The sequence below is a fragment of the Vigna unguiculata genome, chromosome 8, assembly GCF_004118075.2.
Source record: "Vigna unguiculata cultivar IT97K-499-35 chromosome 8, ASM411807v1, whole genome shotgun sequence".
Classification (NCBI taxonomy): domain Eukaryota; kingdom Viridiplantae; phylum Streptophyta; class Magnoliopsida; order Fabales; family Fabaceae; genus Vigna; species Vigna unguiculata.
The window spans coordinates 30,521,439-30,533,749 of NC_040286.1; the positions used below are offsets into that span (position 1 = coordinate 30,521,439).

General features: G+C 29.2%; 4 non-coding genes across 4 annotated transcripts; all 4 read right to left on the reverse strand.

The window, feature by feature from the left end:
• Positions 1 to 433: 433 nt before the first annotated feature.
• Positions 434 to 520, reverse strand: LOC114195750. The gene has a single exon (XR_003606580.1). It is a non-coding gene; the product is annotated as a small nucleolar RNA snoR114 (small nucleolar RNA).
• A 3-nt stretch (positions 521 to 523) lies between these two features.
• TRNAG-GCC lies at positions 524 to 594 on the reverse strand. Its single transcript has one exon. It is a non-coding gene; the product is annotated as a tRNA-Gly (tRNA).
• A 7,774-nt stretch (positions 595 to 8,368) lies between these two features.
• On the reverse strand, positions 8,369 to 8,453 carry LOC114195752. The gene has a single exon (XR_003606582.1). It is a non-coding gene; the product is annotated as a small nucleolar RNA snoR114 (small nucleolar RNA).
• Positions 8,454 to 8,457: 4 nt separating this feature from the next.
• Positions 8,458 to 8,528, reverse strand: TRNAG-GCC. The gene has a single exon. It is a non-coding gene; the product is annotated as a tRNA-Gly (tRNA).
• Positions 8,529 to 12,311: the final 3,783 nt, after the last annotated feature.

Below are 12,311 nucleotides of genomic sequence, written 5' to 3' on the forward strand. Positions count from 1 at the left end.
AATTGAGGTCCAGTTCTTTTCTAAGTGATATATGTTTTTGAAGAAGAAGATCCTCATTTATAATATTTTTAAGTTTAAATCAACATTAACGATTTCTTAGTGATTATACAATAATTTCGAATCTAACTTTCAATTAATTTTATCAACGGTCCAGAAATCTCTAATGGGGTTTCATAATAAATTCCGTTCCTATTCAATAAATTATGGATATGCCAACCCATGAACTATATTAAATATTAGAACGTTTTGCATTACTTAGTGATAGAAAAATGTAGTTAGGGTGAAGTCGATCGTACGTGCGGAATCACACTCTTAAGCACATGGTTTTCTTCGTTGGCTTCTTCATTAACGAAGTAATGCTTTGTTGGATCACTCACATTCGAAATTATTAAGGAAAGAAAAGTTGAAATCAAAGAATAAAAAAATATATATTGAGCTCTGATGTGTCACGATTCGTCTGAAAGATCAGAAGAGTGTGATAGACACAACCATCACAGAGAACACAGTTTCATCATAGCTCAGGTGCACCAGCCGGGAATCGAACCCGGGTCTGTACCGTGGCAGGGTACTATTCTACCACTAGACCACTGGTGCATTTTGTTATTAAAATTTAATGTAGTTTTTTTATTTTGTTAAACCTTTCTCTCTTACGCCAACAACATTTACTTTGATTTCTTATACACCTTCCATTTGACATGATCGTAAATTATGGGTTAGTAGAAAATAGTGTAAATAGGAAAATTACGAAGAGTGAAGCTGTTTGATGATTGAATAGAGTATACATGATGTATAGATATATAGTTTTGTGTTTTATAAATCTCTTTTTATTAAAAAAAACTTTTTATATATTATGAAAGATCTATAATTGAGATTTGTGAAACACTGTAAATATATATTATATGTTTATGTAATGGTCTGTTACTTAATGTTTAATTTGTAATAGTTTAACTTAGTAGTAAAAATCTAGTAAAATGAGATATTACATAATTAATTAAAATACACATAAAATGAAAACATAAAATAAATTAGAAGATTTAAAAAGAAAATAAATTTGAAGATCAATATATCTGTTAAGAATTAAGTTAAAACAGATACAGCAAAATTATATTTAAGTCAAAATAAATAAAAAAACTGGCTTTTAAATTAGTGCTGTACACGTTTATTTTAAAAGATATGTTTTTGAAGAAAAAAATCCTCATTTCTAATATTTTGAAGTTTAAATAATTTTGATTATGCAATAATTTCGGATCTAAGTTTCAATTAATTTACATATATTAGATATTATCACGTTTTGCATTACTTATATAATATTTACTTAGGATGAAGTCCGTCATTCGTGCGCACGTACACCTTAGGCACATGATTTGTTGGTTGACCTTAGGCATGTGGTTTTGTTCGTTCTCTTGTTCATTAATGAGGCAATGGTTTCTTTGGATCAATTATTGTTGCTGTGAGTTATTATAGTTGAGACTAATGAAAGAAAATTTTAAATTAAAAAGCAAAATAAAATAAAAAAAAATCTTTGAGCTCACATGTGTCACGAATCCTGGTACTTTTGATATTAAAATGCAATCAAAACAATATATTTAAAGTATTTTAGTTAATAGATATTGTGAACAGGGATGATAAAATAATGTACCGTCTTTATTTGTTAAAAACTTTCCCTCTTCTAATCAGGACGTCAACGGAGCGGGTAAGGTATGGGTAGTAGCTTCCACGTACCCAATCCGCTGGATAAATATTTGTCCTGTACCAATATATATATCCGTCAGGTATCCGTTAGGCGGATAGTCGCCTATTTTTTCCATATCCGCGGGTATCCACGGATATCCGTAAGTATTTACAAAAATATTTAAACAAATAAATATTTAATTATAATTAGTACTTGAATCAACAAGTCCACTTTCTTCGATTGATTCCTGACAAACAAACAAATAAAAAATCACTAACAATTTATATTGTAGTTTATTTTTGAATAAAATATTAAAAAAATTACTAACTTCATCAATTTTTACATCTTGCAATATTGTATAAAGTTTCATGTTGTCCAATTTTAATCTAAAAGAGCCTGAAAACATAAGAAGTTCATTAAAAATTTCTAACAATCACTTAATTAAAATATCTAAGTAAAAGTGTTAATTTCATTATCTTTCATGTTGATCCATAATTTGTCTTGGAGACACATCAAAACTTAAGACTAGACATGTTTTTCTTATTGAGAAAAAATTCCAAAGCTTGAGTGATTTCAAAATTTTCCTTATATCTATTTGGAAGTTTCCAACTAAAATAATAAAGTTGTGTTCCCACTACCAGAAAAATTAATACAAATATTCACCATTAAAATCTATTAAAATCTATAAATATGTCACTAATAATATTTTGTACTAATAATAAAATTGTCACTAGAAGTTATGTGACTATTATACTTGTCACAATAATTTTAAATTATTAAACTTCAATTTTATTATGCTAAAAGTAATTATCACATATAATGATATACAATAATGACAACAATGAAATATCATAAAAATATAAGACTATGATGATAAATTAATTAGCACTAGTATATTATTTGTAACAGTGATAATAACAAGTTATTATAAATATATAAGACAGTGAAAATAAAGTATTTGTTACTACTATTAATTTTAATAATAAATATTATTATTTTATTGGCAAAATTTATGTAATTAGTTATTAATTACTTTTAATTATTATTAGAAATTATGATAAGTAGTTTCTACAAATAACTATCATATTGTAATAAACAGACAAAGTATATTTAAAATTTGAAAATAAATAAACATAAAAAGATAAAACATGAAATATAAAAATAAAATATTCATCAAAGCTAAAATATGTAAAAATATATGTAAACATGTACATGTCAAATAATACTTAATTTTAATTTAGAACAACTACATTAAATAAGTAATTAAAAATTAAACAATGACAATATTTTCAAAAATTTCGACCCTGTAAAATAAAAAGAAAAGTTAAATCATTAATATTTAATAAAAATTAATTAATAATATATTAGAAATGTAAGATGTAATCTTGGATATAATAATTATAAAATTTAAATATTAATAATATAATCACTAAAAAATTAATTATTTTTAGTTAGAATTATATTTGATATTTATGGAGGTTTGAATCCCGATTAAGGATGTTTCCAGCGGTTCGTCATTCTCGAGAAGAGTCAGCACTACTAACAAATTGGGATTTCTAGTAACACCTATAATTAGTGCAATTTATCGTTGGTTCAGAAGATCCCTGTTATTTCTTGGGGTTTGGAACCCCTGTTATTTTCTAAGGTTTGAATTATTGCCTGGGGTTTAAAATTCTCATTACAGCTTGGGTTTTGAAATCCTTATTACAGCTTTGGGTTTGAAACCCCCGTTACTCACAAACCTCATTATGTATACAGTCATGTTTAAATATTTTTAAGTGAGGGATTCCCATTTGATTCGTTTTGTATATTTTAATAATACATAAATCCTAAAATGAAAGAAAACTTATAAAAGATAAGAATTTTAAATTTTGGTATTTACAATTTGCGTATATCATTCATAAAGGGAAACACAAACAAAGTCTACGATTTTAATACCAAATAATGTAAATGACAAAGCGTAAAAATTAAAATTAGTAAGTCATTATACCGTCATTTGTTCTAAATTAAAAAAATAGATGTAATGAAAACTTAAAAAGCATTATTGTAATATGGTGTTCAATTATTTTTTTCCGTTAGGAATACTTCCTTTATCACATGCGTGACATAAAAAAATAATGAAAATTGATAACTTTTCAAAAAATGATATAAAGCATATATTAATTTAATCAATATTTAAATATTACAGGTGATGCATGACAAAGTAAAATCATGACATAACTCTCCTAGATAATTTTGCACCAAAAATGATCCATTGTCTTCATTTCATTGACTTGGGATTTCAATTTTTCCTTTGTCTTCTGCTGTTTTAGTTGATTCTGAATCCAAATCACAAGCATCAAGGAGCACACAGTAGTAATTTTAGTTGACAACTCTCTCTATTTCTTTTCAGTTGTGATGATAAAAAAAATTCTATTTATTTATTTATTACTATTATTTTCTACAATATATTTATAAAAATTTAGAGGTAAAATTATACAATGATATATAATTATATTTAAAATATTCATATATATATATATATATATATATATATTGTATGCATCTTATATCTACACCGTTTAGTACATCTTATATTTCATATACTAGAAGAGGAATAAGTGTTATTTATTTATAGTTTTCCCCTCATATACTGGCTTTCAAACAAGTGGAGGGAAAAGGTTATGAATAGGGTTCACTTGGACTGTTGGAGGTAAATAGAAGGTAACTCCGATTTGTCCTTCGATGACAATCGGCGCGTTCGGAGCAGAGAAAAAAGTAATGGTAGAGTTTCTCGTTCCCTGAAATGTTATAGAATTATTCATTGCATTGGTTTGCCATGCATTCCCCGGGAAAACAGCCACAATGTCGACGAAGAAGGGATCAGACATGTTTGGAGCGGCCATCTATGAGAAGGTTATAAAATTTTGTTTTTCACACACAATCATAAAATAGGAAAGTGAGATAAATACCACATAAAAAAATACAGTATATCATAATAAGATAAAAAGAAACGAAAATCCTCCTAGGTCCATAAAACTGGATTTTATTATACTTTATAAAGATATTGATTAATTTTGTAGTGACTAGTCAGGATAAATGAGTTCATGAGTAACTCAAGAACATCTCATCATACTAACTCGTTTAAATCCCCAAGGTCATACCTCCAACTACAATAATGAAATCTTTATTTATCATAAATTTTATTTCAATATTAAACCATATAATTATATAAATAAATAGGATCAATGGATAATTAAAATAGATATAAATAAATAAAAATGATCAGTATGTAACTGGAGATAAATATAAATAAGTAAATGAGAGTAAATATAAATTGAGTAAATAGGACTAGTGCATAACTAGAGATGAATATCAATAAATAAATAAATAGGAATGAGAACTAAATATAAATTAGAATGAGGTTAGGGACACCTCACTTATAGAGATAAAAAAAAATTATGAACAGATAAAAAAAATAAAATAAAATGATAGATGTCTCATCCCCTTGCCTTAGTTATTGTGAAAAATTATACCAAGGTTGTATGAGACTTTAATGATATATAATTTTTTTTCCTCTTTCTTTCTTCTCTCTTTCTTCTCTCTTTCTTCTCACACACACAACTCTTCTTTTCTATTTTTTTTCTTCTCTTCCCCTGCATTCCCTCACCACCTATTTATACTACTTTAAACAATGATTAGTATTAGTTTTATCTGAACTAAATTCTCTCCCACACTGTGTCAGTTACGATACTAACTAAATATTCATTCTTGATATTTCACCTTCAGATAGACATGCATTTAATGTTATTCTTTCCATGCTTACGTGACTTTAATAAATCTGTCAGAACTTGAAACAAATAAGGAAGAAATTAAATTTAGCATATCGATTGGATATGACATTCATAAACTTGATAATAAACAAGTCTTGCACAAACTTCAAAATAATATTCCCTAAAAATAATGAAATTAAAGACAACCATTTCAAAGAGCCATAAATGTTCTATGAACACCAAATTGAGGAACAGTTACCACATAAAATACATCAACTTATCATATTATTTTAATAAAACTCTATACTCTGAATATAAGTTTGGAGCATGTTGAGACAACAGCCAAAATTAGATTATTTCAATATTCGATTATAATAACAATCAGATTTTGTTTGGATAAGTTTGTTGAAAAGTGATTCTAACATAATTTTGTTTGAGTGCAACAAAAAAAATATATCAGCTTTTACATAAGAAAAAGTGTATGTACGAATCTGAAATGGGAGAAATATAAATGAAAATAATCATAAGCTACAAAATTTCATATTTGTTATTAGTTGGATATTAATTCTTTCATATTAATTCCTTCAAGTATATTCATAAAAACAACAATGCAAAATGATTTAGCTTTGTTCGTAGTACCAATGCAAAATGTTTAACCAACTATATAAATGCTTTTGAAATTTCTTTACCATACATTTCACCTAGGGGTGGCAAAACGGGCCAGCCCGGGCCATTTTGGCCCGGCCCGCCTGTGGCCTACCAAAAATGGGTCAGGTCGAGCTGGTCCGTCACCAATAAACGGGCTGGATATTGTAACTCATCCTGTCTTAGGATAGGCTGGCGGGTCGGTTCGCGGGCTGACCTGTCTTTTTTTTTTATTTTTTTATTTTTTTTAACTTTTTTAATTTTTTATAAATTTTTGTTTATAAATATATTTTATATATAAATAAATTTATTTATATAATATAAAAAACGTATTATTTTTTAATTATTTTTAATTTTAAACATAAAGAAATTAAAAATAAATAAAAAAACGGGTTGGCGGGCTGGTCCGTTTTGGCCTGCTAAACTAGCGAGCTAGGCGGACCGGGTTACAGTGGGTTGACGGGCTAAAAATTTCAACCCGGTCCGCCCTTTTTTTGACAGGTTGGCGGGCCAGCCCAACTTACCTGACCCATTTTGACATTCCTAATTTCACCCACATTTCTCAAATTGTCCTACAAAATGTTAAGATAAAATAATTAACATTTAAAATATTTCATAATAATAAAATACAAGTGTTGTGAATATGATTAGACCAAATATAAAGTAAAATTAATGGTAATATGACATTTAAAATGTCAATATATGAATCAAATTGATACCGATTATAATAGTGATTTATGTAATTTTCAAAAAATACATTATTCAAATAACGAAACATGTTTCAAGTTGTTAAACTAAGCAGTGACGGATCTTCACCATAAATTTTGGGGTTGCCAACATAATATACTCAAAATTTATATATTTTTTTATCATTTCACTAATACAATAAAAATGAATATATATTTTAATATAATTATTATTCTAAAAAATTGCATATACTAAAACATAAATTATTCTTTTTCTCTCTTATATTATTTGAATCCATTAATAATTAAATCAAAACTATAATTTAAAGTTATTTCTTTTTTAAGATAATTAATCATATTGTGTGGATGAAATTATCTTCTGTTTCATTTTGAAGTCTTATTTTTAAAAATTATTGCAAAAAAAAAATATTTCAATTTAAGTAAAATGTATTTTCTATTATTAACAAAAATTGACATAATTCAAATATTATCGATGAATTTTTCAAACTTAAATGACTAAGAACATCAACAATAAAACAATCAAGTTAAACTTTTAAACTAGTTTTCTCAAATAAGCAAGTAAGTAAAAAAATCATTATAAATATTTTCACATTTCTTCAAATTTTTAAATTTAATAGTTATTTGAGTTTTATTTCTAAAAAATATTTTTAATACTCATATTTTAAAACAATAAAAATATATTATTATATATTAATAAATAATGTATATTAAAATAATTAAAATATATTAAAATATATTAAATAATAAAAAAAATACGTTATTATATTATATTATATATATATATATATATATATATATATATATATATATATATATAAGAAAAATAAAAGTATAAATAAATATTATGAAAATCCCCTGACCACAACTAAGGTTCGCCATTGAAATCAAGGTCTTGTTGTCTACTCAATTTAAAGTGTTCTACCACTGAGAAAAGTACTTTTTTAATTTATTTTTCATATATCTCACTTATATTCTTTAAATTATCTTGTAAAATATTAGAAAAAATAATTAACACTATAGATATATTATAATGTCAAGATAAAATTGTTATAAAGATGACTCAATCAAATAAATTAAATTATATTATAACACTAAAGTAGTGGCCCATATAAAATAGTTACATATAACTTAATTTTAATTGATTGATACTTAATTTTAAATTATAATATAAAATATTTACTTAATTTCGCTTAGTTTTAAATTAAGAATAATTATACATCATATGTAATCATAAAGATAATAGATAGGATCAATGTAAATAAAAAAAATTAAAATCTAGTGTTTTCAAATTGTAAGAAAAGTTAAATATTAAGCAAATCATATTATACTATTTGGACAAACTAAAAACAAAAGCTGAAAAGCTGAATAGAAGTTTGTTTATGTTTAAGAAAATGTGATCGAGGTAATATATTGTTGCAGAAGTATAATGTGGTGATTATTATGAGCAAGAACCAAAAAGAAGAGAAAAAAACAAACAAAGTAGAAGAGAACATGGTGTGAAACTTAATAGAATGCAAGCTGAATAACCATATGAAGCAAAATGAAAAGTTGAAAATGGAGGAAACAAAAATAAAATAAAAAAATAAGAGGCAGAGCTCAGATGCGTCACGAATCGTCTGAAAGATCAGAAGTGTTATAGACTCCTCCATTACTTCGAACACAGTTTCTTCACAGCTCAAACTGCACCAGCCGGGAATCGAACCCGGGTCTGTAGCGTGGCAGGGTACTATTCTACCACTAGACCACTGGTGCTTTCGATAATAAGATACAATCAAAATAATTTATCTTAAAGTATGGTACAAAAAATAATGTAGTGTCCTTATTGGTTAAAACCTTTTCCCTCTTAATGGATTAATCTTCGCCAAATTTAGTGTTTTCTTACACCTTTTATTGGACATAATTAAATATGATAGTTGGATTGACCAGGGGCGAAAAGGAAGAAAAAAGAGGTCAGAGACAGAAAAAGGTTGCACGCGATGGGAAGATAAATATAAAAAACGAGGAAAATCATCTCTATTGTGAAACATCTTCTAAACTTTTTGGTCTTAAGTTAAGGAAACACAAAGAAGCATTATTACCAAATGGTTATTGGACATTTCGTTACCTTTTTCTCACCACAAAAATATTAAAACTTTTACTTTATATTTTGTTTCTTTTTTTCGTATTTGTACAATTTGGAAACCTCTCTATCGACATACATCCCTCATTATTGGCAACGTTTGCAGTAATTGTAAATTTTGCTGTTGCAATTTCCTGTAGCCAAATTGGATGAGTGAGTGGATGCACATTTTATAGGGGTGCAGAAAGAAACATCCATGTTTCTTCTACATAAAAGTGGGCTTTAAAGTGTGGGCTCTGTAGTGTGAGCATGGTAAATGTCTCTGATTAAAAAAAAGGAGCATTTCTTCTTGCACTTTTCTTTTCTGCAACCCTATAAAACCTATAAACCCAAGATTATCCCTCTTTAAAATAGGTAAGTTGGGTCTAACAATTTTATGGAGGCAGGAAGAATAAAACAGAGGGGTGCAGTAAGAAAAAGCCCTGGAATTTTTGCGTCGGCTACTAGAAAGTTAATAACGTAGCAACTTTTTAATATTTATTCAATAATACTGCATTAAAATACTTTGGGGCTTCTCCATGCACCTTTAAAGAATTCTTCAACATCCTGAAAATCTTTCAAATTCTCACATTGCTCCATCGTAAGGTTGAGAATCCGGGTCGGTCTAGTCTGTTTATGTTCGACTTGCATTAGGCCTATACATTATAAATTGAGTTGAGCTGTCTCATAGAAAAAACACATATTAAAATATGTAACTCGCTCTGCATTCCTTTTGGTTATGGGTCTGCAGGCTGACCCGCATTTTTGGAACATCATAATTTTAAAAGTTAATTGCCAACATTTAAATAATTTTAAGGATACAAAAGTTGCACATGCATTGATCAAATTAATTTGAAGATAAAATATTTCATCAAGACCATCGAAAGAGAGTAATATTCTACAAGCACAACAAAACAAGTCTTGGACATGAATATTAAGGATGCAAAGCAACCACATCTCATAGATAAAAAACAATGTAATAGTCCAATAGAAAGTAGTCCAAAAATAGTCCAATAGTCCAATAAAAGATAGCTCAAACTGTCCAAACTCAAACAATCCAAAAGAGTTTTGTTCTTGTATGGAACCGAGTTGCCTCAAGAGTCTTAATTCCTTTGTCTCTTCTTTGTAGGACTCCCTTAAACTACTACTTAGCGATGCAATTTGACACTCAAGTTAACGAGGCTTAAATCTTGCTTGTAAAAGGATATATTCAAAGATGATCCTTATCTTGGGTACCGAATGCCTTATCGTAACTATCATCACATTCATTGTGGCCCCTTACTCGTCCCGCATTGCCATTACTAATAAAAATCCCAAATTACCCTTTTCTCTTATCTTGTTAACACTGCATGTTATTCATTGCACTAACTTAAACAAGGAGAAGTGTCTCCAAACTTTGTTTGTGAGGATCTCGTCAAGTTGTCTAATTAATATAAGTTTATCATTTGATTACACACCAGTCAAATCTTGTAGAGAACTATTAAAAAATTTTAAAACACAATTCAACTTTCTCTTATTATGTTTTACTCATTTTATACATGTTACAATTATGTCCAAATGGGTGTGTGCAAAACATACACACAAAATATTACGTGTTTTTCATCTAAAAGATTGTGGTTGCATTCACATGGCTGTAAAATGTATGCTTATGTATTGCACGCGGTTTGACCATAAGGCTCTTAGCCTATGGTTTGGGTTTGAACTCTATGTTGGGTGTAACATCCTGTTTTAATAGTTTTTACGCTATCAAACAAAACATATTATTATGATAATTTAAAGCAGATGATAGGAATAGGCTGGTATAAAGTATCAATACAGTCATCCAAAAATAACCATACATGTACTGTCTATAAACACAACCTACATTGAGAAAGGTTTACAAAACACCCAACCATATAAGCAAAACATAGGACATATACTACTGCTGGATCGCTCACGTCACCATTCAACTCCTATCCCAGAGGGGTGTGTCTTCGCCTGCACTTTTATCTGCTCACACCAATTGTAGGCGATCATTGCAAAAGAGAAAAGACAAAAAAAGAAACAACACATGCAAGAAGGGTAAACTAACTTAATTAAGAGAAATCATGCAGTTTATTAATTAGACATCAATCAAGGCTTATCACATTTATTAGAATTATTCAAACCACCACAACCATAACACACATTCATGATTCTAGACTCGATATCCGGATTATGTAAGAGACATTGGAGCTCTTGGTGGCTTGCACCTGTGACGGTTCCCAAACTCTGCAGAATTTTAGGCACAAGGGGTTATCACCCAACCACTCTCAGGGTAAGTCCCATTCGTGTCTATGACGGATCAGGTCCATAGACTAGGACCTCTTGCTACTCCTCCCGACATAATCCATTATACTCTATATGAGTTTTAATGGTTATTGGAGTGTCAAGATACCACCAAAATAAGTCCTCATGTCCTTACATTCACTAAAACCTTCCTCTTTAGAATTTCCCTTGAAATCCTAATTCAATCACATTCTCTAATGAACCAAATTCACACAATTCCATCACGTATACTATCATTCATAAAACTCAAGTACAAAATAGACAAATATCACATCAATTCACTTAGTATAGCTTCATCTAATCTAAAATAGAGAAGTAATCAAATTCTGCAGTGAAACTCGCTCAAGCTAGAGGATCTCGCCTAAGTTAGAGAGTTGTCTCGCTTAGGCGAGTCACTCTCGCCTGGGCGAGACTCCAAACAGAGAGCAACCCCAAAATTTGAGCGAATTCTCGTTCAGGCTAAGTTGTTTCGCCTAGACGAGAGTGACTCTCGCTCAAGCGAAACCAACTCGCCTAGGCGAGACCTCGCGCAGCAACAAGGGTGAATTTCTGGTATTTTCGCTCAGGCGAGAGCTGCTCGCCTGGGCGAAACCATCAGAATTTCAATCTGTTTTCACATGCAAACCACACAGTTCATGCCAAAATCGTAATTCACCACACACAATTGTTTCCACTCATCAATCAACACCCAAATCATGCAATTCTAGCCCTAATCAACAATTTTTATCCGAAATTAGAGTGAAAGGTTAGCTTCCCTTACCTTTTTTTTAGTTAATGCTTTGGTGAAATCAACTTTAGAGAAGCAATGTAGAATCCTTTAGTTCAACCTAAAGAATTCATCACCAAGACACAGGGAATGAAGGAACCCTTGATTAAACCTAGAACAGAAACAAAATTTCGAGCTTAAGCTAGAATGAACCCCAAAACGGTAATGGAGACTTACCTAGAAGGAGGGGAGCCGAGAGTGGAAACAGTAGAAGGTCCTGTTGAAGTCACTCTTCCAGAATTTGTTCCAATTGTAAGGAAAGGGATTTAGATGGAGAGTGATTAAGGATAACTGTGTAGAGAGTGGTGGTGAGGCAAAGAGAGAAGAGACAGGAGTGGAGTATATGTGTTTGAGTGTATATGGA